The sequence below is a fragment of the Patagioenas fasciata genome, chromosome 2, assembly GCF_037038585.1.
Source record: "Patagioenas fasciata isolate bPatFas1 chromosome 2, bPatFas1.hap1, whole genome shotgun sequence".
Classification (NCBI taxonomy): domain Eukaryota; kingdom Metazoa; phylum Chordata; class Aves; order Columbiformes; family Columbidae; genus Patagioenas; species Patagioenas fasciata.
The window spans coordinates 37,374,300-37,394,786 of NC_092521.1; the positions used below are offsets into that span (position 1 = coordinate 37,374,300).

Sequence of the window (20,487 nt, forward strand, 5' to 3'; positions counted from 1 at the left end):
CAGCTGGACAAGATTTAAACCTCACAGTGCACGTGCAAGCAACAGTGTCACCAGGTAACTGTTCTTTACCAAAGCTGGTTTTGTAACACTTAATCCATGTATGCATATTAATAGCTTTCATTTAACTCATTTTCATAGTTGCATGCCTGTGCTTATTAGACAAGTCTGAATAATGGTTCAGTTTTACATGAGCTGCGCGGGGGAATTTTTTTTCTTTTCCCTACTTTGTTTTTATACACTAGATCAACTACAAAATGTCTTCAGATTACAGAGACAGTCTTTCAGTTTGAAGGAATGAAATGAATACTTAAAAGACCAATTTGCTGCGTACATATACTTCAACCCCTTCTCCCAAACAAACCATCTGATCCACCCAAAACTACCACAAGTCACCTAAGCAAGTACGACTGAAAGATTCGGTATTATCTCTTGGCAAAGCATAAGAACTTGGCAAGTAAGAGGGGGCTTCCCACCTCTGTACAACATGCTCAGTGAACTGACAGTTTTCCAGTACTCCAGACACAAAGAAGACAATCCATGTATTACAAGAAGAATGTCCTGGAGCACAGAGGCTGTGAAGATAAAAACCAGGATATGCAACACTACACGGCCTCACACTTGGTATAGCAAACAACACGAATCAAAATAATGGAAAACTATAGAAAAACTGTAATAAATTGTGTCATTTCACAAACATCACAGAGCAGGAGTAACAAGAACCAGAAGAATGACAGCAGCACCACATCAAAGAAATTCTTCACAGAAGCAAAGAAGAAAACTGGTTTAAATCAATTCAAGCATATACTTAAGATGAACACTAGTACACAAGCAAGAATTGTGCCAGAAGCAGCAGTGCCACACAGAATTAAGGAAAAATGGATAAAGCTGGAAGATTAAAAAGGTGAGTTTATCCCTACCTAGAGGAACTTGCATGCCAAGTATGTTGTTGCGTATCTTGGAAATGAAGATTCCCTGCCAGTGCTCTTCAGAGCAATTATGCTTTTTGTTAAAAATACATTAAGCTTTCAGGCTATTCAGCAATGCATTTACACGCTGAGATGATGAAGCCAACAGCTGAGTTTCTCTGGGCATGAATAACTGTAATAAACAGCAAGTACTCTCAGTCACATGGAAAAGTCCCACTAAAGAGTGTGCCCAGTGGCACCTCTGTCTGTAGTGTGCTGATTTTTACACTGGTCAATGCTACAGCACATAGATCTGGTCCTTCTTAGAAGCAGTATCTGCACTCTGAACATTTAGCAGACCTATATGGGACTTCTTAACATCTACAGTCTGAGGTGAATGATAATTCTTACTTGTCTGCTGGGTATCGAGAGCTCCAAAACAAATGCAAACAATTCAGGTTCTGTCCTGGCAGAAGAGAGGAGGTATCTCTGGAGAAAATTAGATGTATAGCAAGTTTTGCAGACTCCACCTCAGTCCAAGCATAGCCCTCGTTTCTCACACAGTACCAGATACTTTACCGAGGGATAACTCCCCTTCCCCTCACAAAGGCCACTTTCATATCCTAGATTTTACTCCAAAGAATTTTCATTCCCTGAGATGCAGGGATCACTATATTCTGAGCTGCTTTCTTACAAAACAGGGATTTCTGCCTGTACTTCTTATACTTCATGTTTGGTTCCATCACATACAATCTTTTATAATGAGAAGGAACCTGTTTCAAGCAACACCTATGAACAAACTATGGACCAGGCAACCACCTCATCATGGGGAAGTACTTGATATGCATAAAGATCTGGAGGTACCAAATGGAGCACAGTGGTCGTGGGGAGGAAAGCTGAGCAATTCATTCCAGTAGCAATGCTATGTGTACCTCAGACATGGCACAGACGTTCCTTATCAGCTTGATACCAACGTATAATCAACACCATAACCAGTTTTACATTTTAACAAAATACGTGAGTATTAGAGAACACACACACGCAAACCAATTGACTGCCACAAGCATTAGACAGGCTTTTAGAAGATGGAAAACAAATTGAAAACATTAAGACAAGGCCAGAGGTTACCCTTTTTTCCTTTAATGTAAGATTTCTGCCTGTTTACATTTTGTGATTACTTGAAGCTTCTGCATATTTTCATAAATGTATTTAGGAAAATAAATTAATTTTGTATAACACTATGTTGTAACTAACAACCCCTGGGTAATTTGATATAGGCAAGTAATTTTTGGTAGAAACTGCATAAATGTATGATGGAATTTCAAGATAAAAAAGCAGTATCAGGCAGTGAAATATCATATCTGCATTTTCAATATATGCATCTCTGTTTTCCTCACTTCATCCTCCTCAAGTTCTCTATTTCCCTCATGCATACACCAAAATGTATTATTATTGCCATATGAGTCATTTTGGAATACTTTTTCGAGTTAGGTCAAGTTGAACAACGTATTTTGTCATAAAGCAAACAACGTAATCTTAGTTTCTAAAAACTACTCATCACACAAGACATTTGAAGCGAACACTCTGACCCGAACCCTGCTATTCACATCCTGCTCACCTGCCAGTGCAATGGCTGGAGGACACGTCACCAAACTATGGCCACGTCGGAAGGAGAGGCACCACTAACTGAGGGCACGTGCGCTCATGCCAGTATCCATTGCCCACTGGGCCCAGGTCTCTTTTTGCCTTGCGCCTGTTCTCACTCACTGCAAATGTGCAGTCCAGAGCCGGTACCCCAGGACATCTCTGCAAATAAGTTCAGCTACCAGAACCAGAATAATAAATAGTAGGAATGATAAACTCCTGATAGCGTAGTTTACCTTAGTTTTCAGTTATCTTAGAGACACACAGTATAGATACTGCCTCAAGCTACCTCCACTTGCTTACCATGGGAGCACAGAAGATTTACATGAGTTCCAAGAATATGAGGGAAAAGAAGTTCAGTGGATGTGACTTATCACCAAGTCCTACAAGGCTGAATACATATACAACAAAAGGACAAAGGTAACGGGCTGCTTTATGGATATATAGCAACATATGAGCTTGACGTCAAATATACAGCTTACTGGTATATGCTAACATGGTCTGGGACTAGTTTCAGCTGATGTGCATACAAGGCAGTAATAAACTACTGCACTGTTAAACACTGTGAAGCTGAAGTTATCCAATACAGCTCATAAAGTAGAAGTTGTTAAAAACCTCTCAACTGATAGTACTGTAAGACCTGCATTTTGCTCTTAACAAAGACTCTTTGGAATTCAGTTTATAAATACAGTTCTGTAAAATGGGTCAAGTATCTGAGTTTGCAGGAGATCTGAGCAGTTTGTGCAGGAAGCCATACCAACGCTAAGTATAAAAGAAAAAAAGCTTTCTAAGTAGTAATTCTGTATGGATGTTTCTTAATTCAGTCTCCTGAATCCCAGCTACAGCACGTTCTACTAGAATTTCAAATAGAGGCTGGGGGGGTGAACAAACATGCTTTGGTAAACAAGTGCTCTGGCACACAGTGATATGTAGGTGGGGTCTACCCAGAATGTCTAGAGTTCTTCCTCAAATTATAGAGATGAGCAAGAACACAAATACCATATTTGCATTTTCAGGCTATTTACTGGTATTCTATTCAAATGAAACTAAACAAGAGCATTGGGGGGGTGGGGGGTGTCCCCTCACAAAAGATTCACAGCCTTTTTCCAAAATATCAGCATTTTAGAGGCAGCCTAAAATCTACAGAATAGAAGACCAGATTTGTGTTTGCTGTTCTATTAATACTCCTAACAAACTGCTTATGTCAAAAGACAGATGCATTCCACCAGATCACTGTTACGCACCAATATGAAGTTTAGAAAAAAGGCAGCAACAACTAAAAAACTCCACTACCAAAGCAAGAAGCTGAATCTCATAACTCAAAAAGGACAGAAATTTATGCAAGATATTCTAAGAGTTTATTATTTGCTGTCCTTACTGTGTTCACTTGTTTACCAAGCTGTTTCCTCATGCTTCCCAGATGCCCAACCTATTTCCGGCCCACAGAGAAGATGTATTTCTACCAAATACAGAGCCTGGCTTTTGTTCTCCAAGCACAAATGCTGTCATTGTTAGTCCTAGGAGCTGTGGGTCAGTGTTTTAAGGTGTTACATGGGTCTGAACTATTAAGTGAATTTTAGCAACAGATTTATATAAAGATACATTCTGTCCTCTTAGACCAGGTAAAACCAATATAACACAGTATGTCCAAGAACAAGCGGGGACAGAGGACAGATGTTCAACTTTGAGTCTACTAATTTTTTCTTTAATATAAGTTTCTTTTTATAATATGGCAATCTAGCAGAAGCCAGTTAATGGAATATTGTAAATTTGAGTGTGAAGCATATGCAACAATTAAATGAATCCCTGTAATCTCAGTATTAACTCAAGACCAATGTTCCATTACACAATTTATAAAGGAACATGGCAGTATTTAATCTTTCGGGTCAGCAATTTTTTGATGTTAGCTATTATGATGTTGGGTGATAAGGACCACAGGGAACAAAGACAGGTATTGCAAGTCACAGCATGGAACATGAATACTAAGTAGAAGAAGTTATCACAAAATTCTGTCTATTGACATTTAGTTTTGATGTACACACCATAATTTTAAAGGGACAATAAGAACCAGATTATTTAAAAGACATGGTATTTTCTTGCAGTCATTGTTCAAATTAGTCAAATGTTTCATACAAAAATGTTCCTGCACACAAATCCAAGCTAGTCTGTTTTCCTTCTATAAGGCATGAGATCAAGAACAAGTCTTATTCCAACTCCAACAATGCTGTACAAATTAAAGTAATTTTGTAGATGACAGTGCAATTTTAAGCTTGCATAAGAACACAAAAGAGCAAAATGCCAAAGTTTTCTAATTACACGGCAATCTTTTTTCTCAACCCAATTGATTAAATGTTTTTACAAATCTTCAAACTAGGCAAAGAAAAAATTTTGTTCTAGAGAGCAGATAAAGAATTTTGCAAAGCCCTAAGAACTCAAGATGTCAGACATCTCATGAACTGAAGTACTTGATAAATACGTTGTTACTGCATTGGTAGTGAAATAGCTGTGCAGAATCCGTACAGTGTTCAGGAAACTACCTATAATCAGCTGCTGTTTGGATGCAATTGCAACAGTGATGAGGATACACAAACTGGAATGTGCACCACACTATGGATGGTAATACAAGCGGTGTTTGAGGCAGGTGCTAATGTCTCGGATTAACTGATGAAAATTTCACTTCAGTCTGAAGCAGATGCCATGCAAGTGCTCAAAAACCTCCCTGTGCCGCACTAGCTCCGTTTCCCTTCAGGTTTGGGATGAGTCACTAGAAGGTTTCTACACCAAATTGCTTCCGATTCAAATGTACCTTTCATTTATATAAAAAGTGTTGCGGTAATAGCCCTTCAAAATACACGCTTCAGAAATAATGTTTCATAGTTCACCTTTATGTAACTGCGGTTCTCCCAAGCCTACGCTGCTCATTTTTTCGCTTTGTTTGCCACCAATCTGTGGCATCCACCCACAGCTGTTAGCAAACCAGAACCCCAGGGAAGGGTCACCTCCCCTACAGAGCCCTGGGTGGAGGGCAGATGTCCAGTCAAGGGGTCCTCACCACGTGCCTCCACTAAAATAAAGTCAGGGTAATTATGGGTATTTTCATTCCTTCACCCATCTGCTTCCACTGATTGATTCAGAAGGGTCTTCAAAATCAGAAAATACAAGCACTCTTTTATTTCCCACTCTTACGACAACAATGCCTAATTTGGAGAAGAGAAACGCAGAAGTACTGAGGACAAAAACATTTTTTACTTTAATCCTTTTAAAGTCAGAGCAAGCACAATGGCTGTTTATACTGCTGATTCCTGGCTCCAGTGTTCCTACATGCATAATTGGTCCATAAAGCTTTTAATGTACATTTTATTGCACTAATTGTGAACTTGCACGGTTAAACTAGTACTACATATAAAAATCTGGTTTATGGGAAGGATGCCTCCAGTCACGCAAGCCAGAGCAGCTTAACACTTCTGTGGGATCATGGAGTGACACTACAGTTTCTGTCAGCTAACAAAAGGACCAGAGGTCGAGTGAGACAAAAAGAGAACAAATAAAATGTGAAGTTAACACTGAAGAGAAAGACGTTTCCAACATTTGACATAACTGCAAGCTTGAAAGCAGTGATATGATGGGCAGGTACAGAGTCCAACTATACCTGTGTGGATGCTAGAATTATGGAAATATGAAAATGGGAAGTTGTGACGATTAGTTATTTAATTTACATAGGATAATAGGAAGTCTGGTTTTATCGCATGTCTAGGAAAGTTGAGAGCAGAGCCCATGACTTCTTGTAGTGTCTGGGGAAGAGAGAGGAAAACATGCAGAACTCCCACTCCTTTATTTTACAACCACTCCCCCCCACCCAAAAGATATTTTCTTTTGTAATAGAAAAAAAATTAAAAATCTATATACACACATGCATATATTGGGGGTTACAAGCTTACTAAGAAGGAAAGTAAATCAGACAGTAACAAAAAGTTATTTCAGAGAATACTTGTCAATATCTTCTGAACACATAAACGGTGGGATTTGTGTCTTACACTTTAAAAGAAAGTTTTCAAATACTGCTAGATAATCTGCCCGGACCTGAAAACTTAAGCATTGATTTTACTGTAGAGCCTTAAAAAGAAAACAGGTCTGACACTAGTCTGTGATTATTTCTGTAGTGTATTGGCATGGAACATAACACAACTTTGGAAAGAAGTCAGATTAAAGACACAAACAAAAATCTCATGTATTGGCTAAGGAGAAAAAAAAAAAATTAAGGTCTGAATCCAAATAAATAGATTAAGGTGTATTTCCTTTCCAGTAGTAGCATTTTCTCAGGCAAGCCTATTCAGCTTCTGCTGAACAGTACAATTAAGACCTGCTACATTGTAAAACACTAAACCAACAATTAAAAAGTGCCTGCAACACAGACTCAAACATTCAACCAAGGCACACAGGAAGTTTTTTCAGTGGAATGAGGAAGAGATCCTGAGTGTTCTGAACTCCCACCACATCTTATTCATTATCCCACAGCAGAGGGAGATTACTTGCAGAGGACAGGGAAAAAGAAAAAAGCCAAGTAGTCTGCTTCCTACTTTCTTCTCCAAGCAACCCAGCCCTGATTCTCCAGCACCTCATAACACTGATTGCTCATCTGTGCAGAGCAACAGCAGAACCCCCAGTTTACATATGGATGTTCACCAACCCTGACAAGGTCAGAGCTCCCCAGGAGTACCTGGGTGTATGTGTCAATATGCTCAGTGAATTAGTTAGCTAAAACTAATCTCTAATTAGGAACGGGATAGGAAGGGCTGCAAATAAATTAACATCAAAATCCCTGTAAGTCTTACTGGGCTGGAGATATTAGTGCAAACGGGAGAAAAAGAGACAGAAGCCTACAAAACCATTTTGTGATCAGTACAAATGGAAAAAAGCCTTCCCTACTTAATTGTTGTATTAAACCCTAAATAGTGTTTTATTTTGGGCACCTTCTTCATCAGCACAGATTTAAGTTTGCAGGCAATTACGCACACTCTGCAAACAGTAATAATAAATAAGAGGCAACTAAGAAAACGACTTCACATCTTTCCATTGTAGCGTCCTTCTCATTTACCTTCACTGGGAGGATAATGCCTGCCTACCATGTTAGGTCCTGCCTCTCCACATCCCTGTGCTCTGTAACCCGGCCTCACCAGAGGAAACCCCCAGGGTTTCAGCCCTCTGGAGGTGCAGCTCTGTGGACAACCTGCCTCTCCCTGCTCCCTCCACACCCAGATGCCACTTTTAACCGCTCTGTCCAGCATCCTTGTCATGCTGCAGCTGTGGCGTGTCTTATCTCACCACCTAGGAATAAAAGCCAGAGCAGAGTCCTTTGGAAAAAGAGGTCCTCTTTATTATTTTTGTGTGAGATGTCCAGCATTATGTGGGCTTGATGCAGCTTTGAGTGCCTGCTGGCTGCTAATGACCAAAACAACTACATAAATTTGTACATACAGATATGTATTGCTACACACACCCCTCTTGCCATGCACAACCGACTACATAATAATCCTTAAAATTTTCAAAATCTTTCTGTTCCTAGCTCTTAAAACACTGGTCAGGACAACCAGAACTCTTTCTGTTGAACAAGCATCAACACTAAGCTTTTAGGACCATTACTGTGACCAATGGTGAACGTGCAAAGGCTTGGTTCTCTTCGTGGGACTGGAGAGCAAAACCAGCAAGGGGAGGCATTTTACACTTAATTGCCTAGGTCACTGAAGTCACACAACTGTTTATTATAATGAAGTGGGTTTGTTAAAAGTTTTGCATTTTATTGCTGGAACAAGCAGTGGAAATATATCTTGGGCCTAAATCCGTGGTTGGAAGAGCCTGGGTCCAGCATCTGGGCTTTGCATGGTATATCAACAGCTTGTGAAACAAAATCTGGTTTCTGCGGATCTGAAATGGGGACACACAGTAATTGTAAACCTGAAAACATGCTCCTCTCTTTTTAAATTGATGTTTCCCCATTGTGGTAGATCCACTGGCACTGAGCACATGACAGACAATAATAATTATAGAATTATAATGTAAATTTTTAAAATGGCTAGCAACAAAAAATAATATTTATTATCAATAGATTTATAGCTTAAGAGCAAGAAAAACCTTGCTACCCTAGTCAACACAGAGAAATTCTGATGAGAGATGACATCCAGAAAGCTGTCATGTTTAGGACATCAGTCTTCATCAAGAGAGTCAAATGCAAGCAGTGACCAGCATAAATAATAGCAGTGGCAGATAAGATTTCAGGGGAAGAGAAGAAAGAGAGAAAGAATGTGAATCAAAGTGTGCACACGATTGAAAAAAAACCCAACAAACAAGTAAACAAACCCAAGCAACAAAAAACAACAGGTAAGAATATTAGAGACCAAATGAGTCAGTTTAACTTCACATTCCCGGGGAAAACAACTCAGAACAAAGTAATTAGCAGCACCTGGAAGATAATCTTAACTAGTAGCCAAAAGAGATTTATTAAATCCCACGGCTAACTTCCTTTGACAGGCAGAAGAGAAACCACAGGTGTCACACCTTTCCTTCCGCAAGGCTTTGAAGCTGCCTTGAGATACTTCAACAATCAGACTACAGATGTAAGAAGCATAAATATTAGTTCAGGGTGCGAGAAACAAAGGTTAATATATCATCATCAGGACAGAGTCGTGATCTGGAAGGATGGAGTAAAATGTAGCAGCTTATGTACAAGATACTGCCCGCAGGCAGGAAACATCAAATACAGAAATACAGGATAAGAAACAACAAGGCAGCAGACCACAGCATGTCACAAGAAACAAATATCATGCTGTTGTGAGAAAGACAAACATTGCTATAAGATTTAAAATTTTAAAAGTGTTGGAATGCAAAGCTTGAGCATAATCTACTGAACTAAAAAAAAAAAAATCGTGCTACTTTACTCTGTGTCTGAATTCCTAGCAAAGATGTGGATCTACCTGAGAGGGTCTAGGGAACAGTAATGAGAATCCAAAGCAGTCTAGAAAACGTGACTTATGGGGAGGTGGAATGGACAAGCTAGTTGCTAGTACAGGGAAAAAAACAAGCAAAACAACACTAAAGCAATAGCTGTTGCATTGGAAGATTACTACGAAGAGAAGGGAATTGTCTCTTCAGTCAGCTATGGAAAGGACAAGTCCTAACGAGCTTAAAATGAGCACAGGAAAGGCTGAGGCAGGGGAGACAAGAACATTAAAAAAAAATAATGGAAGGGTAGTGAAGCACGGGAAGAGATTCCACCGGGAAACAGCTTTAAGAAGAGCTGAGGCAAACACTTCCCTGTAAGAGACAGACTGTACCTTTGAGGCAGAGACAGTTAAAGGACCTCTAGAGACCTTACAGCTGGGAGCAACATCCTTGGAGAGAGATGGTGGCAAACAAGAACTGAGGGGAAGGAAAAGTGGTTTGAAAGCACACAGAGGAGAAGCACTGAGGGACGTCAAGTGACAGGCAGGAAACTGAAGAAAAGAAAGATGAAAAATGAGACTGCCATTTGCAGGGAGAGCCAGTGCAGAGGTGTGTTACCCACTCACACGCAACTACTGTCCTGTGGGCAGGACACCTGCTCGTGGTCAGCAGGTGTTGTAGGCGCTCCTGCCCAACATCTTCAGCTCTGCATTCATCTGAAAGGAATCCAGCTCGTGTTCCCCAAGATCACCCAGCAAAGTGAAGCAAAATGTGGTGAATGAGAGGCAGGGTGCTGGACTGAACGGACATGGTAACACAGGCTCACCCTCAACCAACGCAGAGGAACCCAGGGACCAGCCTCGGCATCCACCAGACAGCAAACCAGAACAACACTGCTTGTCTCAACTGTTACAATACATAGATCTAAATAGTTCACAGAAACAAGCATCACTGGAGTGTCTGCGTTAAGTGTCTGACTGTTTCGAGACAGCATATTGACCATTTTAACTGACATCTGATGTGACATATGGACATCTTTGGTAGGTCTGTAAATAAACTGTTGCAAAGTATCACAATGTTTTCATTTAACAACTGCATTTCCTTTAAAATACCATTACTAATAATCTGGCTTTTTTTTTTTTTCTTTTTTCTTTAAATGAGGACCTATGTTTAGGGGCTTTCTGACTCATATAAATTAGAATAGCATAACCAAAACAAAAGGCCAAGCACCCAACCCATCAATCTTTTCCAGCTGCCGAGTGTCAAAGCAGTAACCAAGACAAAGAACGTTCCAGTTTCTCATTGCCAGTTCCTAATTTCTTATCAATATATTTTCATTTCATGATGCAACTTTTTTTTTCCCTAAGAAGGGCCACATGGTGAACATGTCTGTGCATATACCTGTCTTTGAAAACCCGCTGTTTAGATTCTGAGCTGCAAGAGCATCCTCTGTTCCTTATGAGACCATCACTCTGTAGCTTCTAAAATATTTGGCCCCTACGAATTCCTTGTCAAGGACTGTTGTGTTTCTTACTCTGTGCACACCATGCATCCAGCATGGTTCCCTGAATAATTATCCGGGCTTTGATGATAAAATTTCTTTTAGGTCACTTCAAGTGATGCTTCTACATAAAACAGCAAAAAGATTTTTGCACAGGCTGACAAGTTTACAGTTACATTTCTGAGTAAAACCCTCTAAGTGTTATGTCATTCCTCCTTCTATTTTAATTCGTTGTAAACAAACCTACATTAAACATGGGGGGGGGGGAGGGGAAGCCGACCTCAACTAATATCCACAAAAATTTAAATGTTTGCACAGAAATTCTAGATACCTTTTAATACATGACAGAAGCTACAGAATTCAGTTTTTATTCCCAGATAATTAAACGATGGGGAAAATGGCTGAGGGCATCAAATGTAAGAATATCTTAACTGATGATCCTGGCCAGCTCACGGTGCAAAGCTATGTTTGCAAGACAGGCATTATTTACACATTATGGTGAATTATGCTTCAAGTGTAACATTTTAAGACAGTTTGAGAATTTCTAATAGTCTCTGTCAATTCACATAAAATGTGCTTTAACCCCCAGGTGCTATGGCCAAAGCCAAATGAATCATAAATTTGAAGTTCATTTGAATTGTTGAGGTTAGATCAAGCTTCTAGTTTAAACTTACATTGCCTTGGATGTATAAATCAACATCCAAGCAGCAAAATTTACTTTTAATTTGCTTAGATGGCAGACAAACTCTTTCCTTTTCAGTCTGCCTTCTGATATTAAATGGGCAAAAAACTACTGTAAATATTTTCTCTCTCACCCCTTCTTCCCAAGGTTTTTTACAAACAAGCGAGGTATTGTTTAGCTGCTGTGCACTATACTCCGCACATCCCAAACCAAAACAGAAAAAAGCACGTGTTCAGATTGCTACGGAGCACTCATGGTTTTACAGATTTTTTTTATCACACACCACAGAATAATTCTGCATACCTTAAAAAAAAAAAAAAAAAAGAAAAAAAGAGTAGTGCAACTTACAGCATCTTTTTAGCTTTGCTTTTCATTATCTGAATAAGGAGAGAAAAGTAGGCTTGTAAACTTCGGCAAGTGAACCTAGAAAGATTTGCTCAGCGGTCTCCCCGTCTCTGGTCAACAGTTCTGTGCTGTTCAAAGCCCAAGTACAAGTGCATCGCTGTTCTCTCATTTAAATGTAGAATAATTCTAGGATTCATGGCAATGCCAGCTTAAACTTAGCTCTAAAGAAACCCTTTGTTTTCAAATAAATCAGTGCCTGGTTTTAGATAATTCTATAAAGAATCCTATTCATCCACCACATAACATATTAGTTAACATGAAAAGAGCACCAAAGAGGAAGGCAACCTCCAAAAATTCTGAAGAGAAGTGAAGTTAAACCAATCTATCTGGCATATGCCTTTAGAGTTACATATAATGTGTGTGGACACACACACAAGATGTTAAACCTCACTGGAAACAGCACAGTTTGTTCTTGATATAAACACTTTACACTAAGACATCTGAAAATCTCAGAGCACACTGTCCACGCTGTCTTGCCAGAGCAATGTGTTTGCTCAGGTTTTCTGTGACTGCTGCAAGTACAACGGGGTTTATACGGGACAAAACCAAGGGATGGTTTTGTGGTCCCCTGACAGAGAAAGCCCATATGTTTTCAATCAGGGGTCTGAACACAGAAGGATGGCAGAAAAGAGACACAATTCCAAAGACAATAGATACTCTTTTATTGTGCTGGGGGTGAACTATAGATGTTTTAATATTAAAATGCTGCTTAAGTATTTCTGTGATAGTCTGGAAATCCAGAACCCCTTGTAAGAGCAATTGATCAAGCTGAATTACTTACTTACAAGACATTTACTGTGAGTACCAGGAGATTAGATTAACGCCATTAGATGTATTACTTAAATTAAACACTTGAATGAAACCAGGGGGCCTAGTATTTGGGAGAAAAAAAAATCAGGGGGCAAATTGGATTCTAGGCTGTCAGCATCTCCTGACTCCCTTCTGTTTCACTTCTTAACTCTCATAAAACAGTGCTATGTACTCTTCAATGCTACATGCTCTTTTTACTTACTTTTATGAAAACATAGCAGGTTTTTTTTCTGTAATATAATCAAGATGTGCCATTACTACTGCAGCAAGGAAGCAGAAGTCCCTTAGTTCTTTGATGCACTTGTCTTCAGGCATTTGACAGTCTGGGCACTTTTGCCTGGTAGCTTTTACTTCTGAAATGTTCTAAGTTTTCCCCGTTCTGTATCTTTTGATAGCATTCCAAACTCAGAGACTTAATGCATCTTGTTTTTACAAGGTATGGTTAAATCCCATCCACAGGAGCACAAAAGTTATTTTTTTCTTCAGTTGTCTCCTATCCATATTCCATGCTCTTCCCAACCTTAAAGCAAAACACATACCATAAACTGGAAATTCCACAGCACTCAACTAAAAACATTCATTTTGTGAATGCTCAGTCCTTACTTATTTACTAAATTTAGTATAAAGCAGATTTTAGGGCTTGATAGTGATCCCGGTTTATAAATAACTAAGATGCCAAAACAACAAAAAAAGAGAGTCTAAACCTAAACTAGCATAATCTAAATACATGGTTGTTCTGTCAGAGTCCTGTGGACTGAGCACATTCACATTTAAATACATGTTTGACATTCCTGCACTTATGCAGGAGTTACACAGTGCACGGAAGAGGCCAAAAGACGAATGGCCAAGGGCTGCAGCGACCAGACTCATTCAGCCTTGAGAAGAGGATGCTTCATGGGGACCCAACTGCAGCCTTTGAGAAGTTTACCCAGAATACAGACTCTTTGCTGTGGCACACTGCATGAGAAAGGAAGTTATTGTGTTGATAACTGACCACCAGGACAGGTTGCCCAGAGGGGCTGTGGAGCCTCTGTCTTTGGAAGTTTTCATAACCCAGCTTGACAGAGCCCCAGGCAACCCTGTCTGAACCCAGGGTTAACCCTTTTTTGAGCAGGAGGTCGCACTCAACACCTCCCAAGGTTCCTCCTAACCCGAACTGCATGATTTAAAGGCATTTAGCCCTAAGCAGCACTCACCCTGTCAGTGTATCGTCCTGGCTGAATCCAGAAATGTCACTGTAATGCAATGTTACATGCAACATCACAGGACAATAATCCTCACAAGTCCCCCAAACAAAATTTCTCATTAAAATATCAATTAGAGCAAAGATTAATGGTGCAAAGTCTTGAAATATCCATCAAGATAGTTTCTGAAAAATAAGAACTGTGTTTCCAACCATTGCCTTATTTTAACAGCAAAGTTATGAGACCTCAGAAATTGACCCATAGTTTGCATGTATTTAGATATCAGATTTTGTATTCCCTATTAATTAGATTAATGTAAGTACTTATGAGTGACTTCAATTCCACAGTTCTTCAATAAACACTCAGATATGAGCTGTAACTCCACAGAACACTGCAAACCTCTTCTGATGCACCTGCTACGTTAGCACTGAGTTCAGAACCAGAGGCAAAGCTTTCCTTGGTCTGACGCCTGTTCCAAAATACTTTGCAATTAACAATACAATGAAGAAATTCAGATAGTTTTGTTTCACCAGTTATTTCACAACAGTGAAGAAGAGACAGAGAAGCGCTGTTGAAGGAAAATTTGCTGCAAGAGCTAGAAGATACGGCAGCAGCAAAGCAGCACGTTGGTGCCTTGGAAGCTGCTGGAAACTTGTCGGTCGTGCTTCTCAGCGGAGGCAAAGGATCAGAAGCTGGTACCCCTTTGGTTTACTCCAAGAGCAACATAAGGGTCTGTAAAGTTACGCAACTTCTGCAGTGGCAGTATTTTGCAACAGTTATTTGGCAAGGCACTTAGCTCTAGCAGCTTGCCAGTCGCCCTCAGAGTTTCAAACAACTGCCAAAAAATGTGGTATCTCTCTGAATACAGGAGCTTTCAAATAAATTTAGACACCAATCTTGCTTATCCACCATCCCCCCTGCAACCAGGTGCTTTCCTGCCCTAGAACAAAGAAACACTGTAGTGGCAAAGCAAAGCTTTTCAAATACTAGGGAATGAGGAACTTCTCCTTGTCAGATGATGCTCGCGGGGTGTCTGAAAGGACCAAGTTAAAAGATCACGTGAAGACACAACCTTACTTCTTCCTTTGCTAAAGGCCGGGAAGGTGACTCTTAACACCGAGCTGGGTGAGGGAATGGAGCCACAAGTCACAGACACCCCAGCTGGTGGATTGGATCGGTTACAGCAAGAGCTGAACTGCTGTGTAACACACAACTGCCAGGCTGGTGCCCACCGCCAGACACACCGTGACAGAGAGGCGGCCCAGGGTGGAGATTCCTGCACTGGAAATGGGGGTTTCTGGTAGGGAATACTGGGTGCTTTCCCCAGCTCAACTTCAGGGCTTAAACTCCTAAGCCAGGACTACAAACAGGTGTCACCACCTACTCCAGACGTCAGAACCCATTCTTCTCCTGGACCCAGTTTTCTCCTAGAGCAACTAGCCAAGTGTTGCTCCTCTCTTGAAACACAGAGGATGTCATGGAAATTCTGATAACAGCCTAATCATCAGCGACCAAGCACTAGATCCCAGCCCTCCTCCCAGGGGAACACACAAAGTGCTGCAACAGAGTCAGGTTCCTGCTGGCGCTGCCTCACGTCAGCCTTGGGCAACCTGCTGCATCTTCCAGGAGATGGCCCAGGTTAGACACAGGGAGAGAAGTGGGACATCCCACTCACTTCAGCCAGTGCGACCACCACAGAGGTGGGGGAAGGTGTGGGCTCGAACCCCTTGGGCACGGGGACCAGAAGCCCAGGTTTCAACTCCGAGAACACAGTCTGCTCTTCAGACAAGTCCCACCACCACCAGGTCTCAGGGAAAGGTGAGCAGTGGCTCCTCTTCTGGCCATGTTTTAAAAAACAAGTCCATTACAACTGCATTTTGGGACACAACCAGTGTGTGTTTACAGTGTGCTTGCCAGGTGTCCCAGATTCTTGATCTCCTAAGGGCTTTAATGCTCAACTACAGCAGCTCTAGATAAGGCGCTTAAGAACTTTCTGCATAAAGAGGGAGATCCAATGTGTTTAAGACACTTTCAGAGTCAGGCAGACACTGTGTTAGGTGGTTTGGAAGACTTAGGGGGATCAATTCTGTTTGGGAATTAGGAATGCAAGCAGGAACCTGATTAACACATTTTTAAATGTTCTCGCAGTATGCTCAAGCCCTTCAGTTCTACTTTGGAAAGCTTAAGTGTTTGCTTAGTAGGTTACTTCAGCATATGGATACTACTTAAACTAGAACAAAATGAATCCTTCAATATAAACACTCAAAGTGCTAACTTCAAATAAAAACAACATATTGCTTTACTATAGCTCAGTCTATATAAATACATAGATTACTTATGCTAGTTTCTAGTTCCTTGGTCTCCAGTAGAAAAAGCAATTCACGGCAGTATAGGTCTTCAGTGACTTAGGAACATCCAACAATCAAGTCACAAAAACTACCAGTAGTGACTTTCCTTTTGGGAAGTGCCCATTCCTTGAAAATAACTTTTTCTAAATGACAAATTAGACAGCCATAAATAAATATTCATTTACAACTACAAATATGTGCAATCTGATCTCAATTTACATGCAGAAATGCTGGGCATTTGTGTACAAAATGGCTTTAGCCGTAGGACAAAAATGCCCTAGTACTTGCATGCAAATTATAAAACTGAAACCATCTGGAAAATTATCTGGGATAACCCAGGGGAGAGCTGCTGTTTGAATGTGGCTAAAGGATCACAGCTTATTAGAAGCTTATCCTCTACGGATGGGATGGAAAATAAGATGTGACATACCCTCTTATAAAGTGATGATTAACATGAACCTTCAATTAGCATGCATGGCATTATAAAATGACAGGTGATTTCCATCATAAATCCTAGATCCCAGGGGAGACAAGAGTTGCTTTGCATTTATTGTTATTTGCTAATAACCGTGACATTTTATTTAATATACTTTACTTTTGGCTCTCAGCACAGCCTTCTGAAATATCTTGTTGCAGGGTCAAGTCAGCTTTGGAGGCTTGCAGCTACTCCAGCTAACTGGAATCATTCTGCATATTAAAAACCAGCAGTAACTGTTTTAAACACATGCCATTACAGTAAAATTATCCACCTACTTGTGCACTGACTTTAAACAAGTAAAAAAGCGGACAGACTAGTAATTTTAAAGTGCCCACATCTTAAAAGTTGAACTACTAGCTCCCTGCAATACATTATTTTATAAGCAGAGTGGGCCAGGAGCCGCCCATCTAATGTTCTCTGTAGGTTCTTCGAACCTCTGTTCAAAGAGACTTGAACATCCAGCTTTGTCAGGTTTCTTAGAAAGCTGCCTGTCCTGAGAGAATGAAAATGCAGAGAGCAATAATAAAAAGCAACAGTTCCTATCAGTTGTGGATTATCAGAGTGAAGATCCCCTCAGAACAACGTAACCAGTGAATTACAAGTCTTGCAGCACTCTGATACAGCCCACGTATACATCAGTCCGCATAACTCTCCTTGCCCTCAGGAAATGTTTAATGCTCTTTTAAGATAACAATAGGTACTGAATTTATTAGATTAGCATGCAAGAAATTAAATGCAAGGGCTGTCAGCATCTGTTTTGAGTGTCCAATGGAAATTTCAAGCCTATTGCAACACTCAGAGCATGTAACAAAGAGGCTGTAGCACTTACTCGAGAGAAGTACAAAGACTGCAAACTGGTTTTTTCCTGCCAACGAGTGCATATTCCTGCTCTTCAAACACTCCTCAAAATTAAGGGAAATAGCCTGGCAGAATTCAGACCAAAAAAAAGCTCTGCAGAAGAACATAAGTCTCAGCAAGGGGAAGCCAAGGAGTGCTGACCAATTCTCATGAAAGAACTGAGCCCAAGATGTTCTGCAAATACAAAATCACACAGGTGAATGGGGTGGGATACTCCTTCAAGCTCCACCAGTCCTCCAAGTTTGCATCAAAATCTTCTCTTTTCTATAAGAGATCTGTCCAGAAAGTACCGACACTTCTCAAGTCCCTCCGCATGCAAGGAGAAAACAACTATTTTAATTTTCTCCCTGCCTCCAATCATCCCCCATATTTAAGGTGTCTAAAGGGGTAAAGAGGCAATTCCAGCCCTTGCCTCTCTGGCACAGAGAGTCATAGAGACCACAGACCTGAACTGTGTTCACCTCTGTGAGGCACAAAGTAAAGTGAACTGGGGTCTCGGAAAAGGGCTCTTTCAACTGCTCTAAATGTAAACGCCAAGCTATCTCTTACCTCTGAAATGTCTGCTTCCAGCTCAGCATCACTGTCTGTATGGAATTAGGTAGTGGAACTGAAATGGAGTTTGGTGGTGTCCGTAGTTGTAACCCAGAAATCAAACCCTCCCAAACACAGCCAGCTATGCAAAATGTGACATAATATGTAAAACTACACATACAGTAATGCAGAAAAATATGAGGGCAGGAGTACTAGCAGGAACAAGTAGCACTGCTAGAGAAGGGTGGGAATAAAAAAAAGGGAATGTGAAATGCAGAATGACTTTGCAACTTCTTTGCAAATACGGCATCTAAAAATGTACCAGCTGGGAGGAAAAAAAAAAAAAAAGGCAGAAGTTTCTCCATGTTTGCTTGCAGCACTTTGCCCCCAGTCCGTAACTGGATCTCTGAGCCGCACGCCCACGCGGGTCCACGTTTTCCTGCGAGAACAGTTTCGGTTCGTCCCCTCCGCCCCACGCTAAACACGCTCCACAGAAACGACTGGGGAGATCGGAAAAGCACGCACACATTTCGGGCTGCAACTGGAGGGTGGCAAACCGGCCCCTGTCCCGCGCCCCGGCCACCCCCAGGCCCGTGATCCCCCGTGGCTCCGGACTCTTTAAAACGCCCGAGTCGCTGCCACCGGCACCCGGACCCCGCGTACCTGCCTCCCTCCCGCCGGCCGGGGTGGGCCGGGGGGTGTCTGTCTGTTTGTCCGTCCGTCCGCCCGTCTGTCCGTCCGCCGGCGCTGGCTTCTTCCTGCTACCTCAGCCGCGCTCCTCCCGCCGCAGCCCGGCCTGACGGGCTCCCCCGCGCCGCGCCGCAGGGCCGGGGCGGCCACACGCCACCGCTGTCGGTGTCACTGCCGCTGTCGCAGCCGCCCGCGCCGACCAGCGCCCCCTCGGGCGGAGCGAGCGGCGCCCGGCGCGGGGTCAGGCGGGGACTCGCGGCCGCAGCCCCGGCTCCCGCCCCGGCCCCCGCCCGCTCCGCCCAGGCCCGGCCCCGGCCCGCTGCCGCGGGGGCCCCGGGTGCCCGAGGGAGAGGCACGGGCAGAGCTGCGCCTGCTGCCCGGCAGAGCCGGCGGCTGCCGGCAACCAGCGGGATGTGGGATTCAAGGCCGAATTACCGGGCTCCTCCAGTTAAACCGGTGGATAATCCAGGGCGACGGGGTCTTGCCCGCAGGCTGCACACAGCGGGCAGCACACGCTGCGCCGCGGGAGCGGGTGTCGGGAGGTGCCGGAGCCCCGGAGCAGCGCCCGCGGCACTTGCTATGGCCCTTCGCACGGACACTGGGCGAGTTATTCCCCGCCGAGTAGATAGGCGCACCTCGTATAACACCGGAGCGCTCCGCCAGCTGTGAAGCTGTCACGCCCTGGCACGAAAAACGGAGATGGGTTTTCGATGTCGGGATTTCATTCATCTGGCCAGCAGAAATAATTAATCGGGCTGGATGGAGGAAAGACATCAGAGACATTAGCTAGGGTGCATAAACACCCTCTCCTTTCTGTCCTCTAGGCATTATTTTGCCTTTTTTTCTTGAACAGTCACTTTTAGTGCTCATTTCGCATGGCAGGATGTGGTAAAAATAGAGTTATCAGTCTCCCAGGCAACATTTTTTGTCTCTTTTCTGGCTACTTCTGTGCTTCCTGCCACACTTTATTCTCCACGTGTATACCACAGGATGCTGCACAGAAATGCCCACCTCACCCTTAATTTGCACACTCCCACTTCAAAAAACTTCTGTGTATCAGATTAATAGTTCTGAGAATGGCCATCCACGTGGCACACCTAAGAAGATGGTATCAGCTTGGAAGCTTCCCAAAACAAGCAGAATTTCAGGAAGGCCTCAGAGATGGGACGCAAAGTGGAAGAGGTTGTTCCAAGCACGGATGGGGCACGGGTGGAATTTCTGAGTGGCAAAAAAGAGGAAGGCAAGAGACTACTGAAAAAGGCAACAGCTCTTGCATCCTGGAATGCAAGGAAGAAAACAGAGACTATAATATGGGCAAAAGTGAGTCCTACACAGAGCTCAACCTGATTGTCTGATACAGTTAATCTGATGTACTAGTGAATCTTAAAAGAATGATCACTACATTACAGCATCCGTTCAAAACAGTTTGGATAGTTCCTTCCCTGCTTCTTATTTAGCAAAGGAGTGAGATGAAAAGGTACAACTAAAATCCACGTCTTTGAGAAAAGATAGGAG

The 20,487-nt window shown here is 42.2% G+C and overlaps 1 protein-coding gene across 2 annotated transcripts in view; it reads right to left on the reverse strand.

Annotated features, from left to right (window-relative positions):
* The window catches only part of LOC139827154 (serine/threonine-protein kinase Sgk3-like), a 40,131-nt gene extending 20,964 nt beyond the window's left edge, over positions 1 to 19,167 (reverse strand). Inside the window, exon 1 of one of the 2 annotated variants that reach the window (XM_071804056.1) lies at positions 18,946 to 19,167. The gene's annotated coding sequence lies outside the window, so the exon portion shown is untranslated. Of the gene's footprint in view, positions 1 to 17,722; positions 17,880 to 18,945 lie in introns of those variants that run through there. The other variant, XM_071804063.1, reaches the window with a different exon arrangement.
* Between the last annotated feature and the right edge of the window lie 1,320 nt (positions 19,168 to 20,487).